This window comes from Fukomys damarensis, unplaced genomic scaffold, assembly GCF_012274545.1.
Source record: "Fukomys damarensis isolate Sample0158 unplaced genomic scaffold, DMR_v1.0_HiC HiC_scaffold_32, whole genome shotgun sequence".
Lineage (NCBI taxonomy): Eukaryota > Metazoa > Chordata > Mammalia > Rodentia > Bathyergidae > Fukomys > Fukomys damarensis.
The window spans coordinates 22605690-22606838 of record NW_022900944.1 but is presented as its reverse complement, the minus strand read 5'-3'; positions in this window follow the sequence as shown (position 1 = coordinate 22606838).

Sequence of the window (1149 nt, the reverse complement as noted above, 5' to 3'; positions counted from 1 at the left end):
GAGGCCCTGGAGAGGCGGAAATGGGAGGGGCGGGGCCTCGCGCTCTGACTCCGCCCAACGCCGTAGCCCGGAAAACCGAGCGCTCTCAGCTCTGGCGCCCGGACGCCACCTGGTGAATGTCGGACCTTGCTGTGCTACCCGTAAACGACGTGGGGCTCGGGCCTCACTTGCGCCCTCTGGCGGTCCAGGCCTCCCGCTGCCCCTCCTGCTTGGCCCCTGACTCGCTCTCCGAGCGCACCACAGCTGCACTCGCACCTGTCTGTCCAGTGATCTTCCGGGACCCGCACCCGCCCGCGCTGACCTCCGGTCCCCTGCAGCCGAGGGCACACACAGGCGCGGCGCTGCCTTCCCTCGTAGGTCTGGCGGCTCACTCGCGGCTCCAGACTGGCGGTCACCAGAGAGCCACCCGCACGCAGCCTGCGGTCACCTCTCACCGAGGATGCTTCGGAGGGAGACTGCCCGGCCTCGCAGGTCAGGGTTCCAGTGGCAGGGACCCCCTAAAGGAAGGGTCTTACAGATGCAGCCTGTGCCTTTTAATTGTTTTAGCTGTCTACCGCCGTTTGCAGGCACCCTCAGCGGTACTTTTATGTACAAATCGATCGGCAGTATTAATAAGTCCTACGTTATGTAATGTAGTTACAAATATAATAAAACAGTATTAAAATAGTGCACGCACACACACACACACACACACACACCAATAACAGCGTCTTATTTTAAAATAATTTAAAGATCAGGGAAGGGGGTCTAGAGTTTCTTTAACATTCATTCCATCCTAGCCAAGCTCACATTCTCTCTTTCTCTCAGAGGAAGAAGAGCCGTGTGCAAACAGGTGAGTTAAAACCCAGCTGGTTCAGCGTGGTCTGGGAGCAGACCCTGCAGTAGTCAGGAGTGAGCCATCAGACCAAGTGGGGCAGAGCGCTGCAGGCAGGTGCTTGGTGTGCTAGAGAATCAGCCAAGAGGCTAGTGCAGCCTGGTCAGTGTGTTCCCACACAGAGAATAGGGAGAGGGGCTGTCTGGTCATAAAGGGTCCAAGTCACCCAGAACTCGTGGTAAGTACGTGCCTAAGTCTGGGACTATTGTACCTCTCCCTTCATTGGTTCAGCTCTGGGCCAGGCACTATTCTGGACATTAGGAGAGATAGCAAGA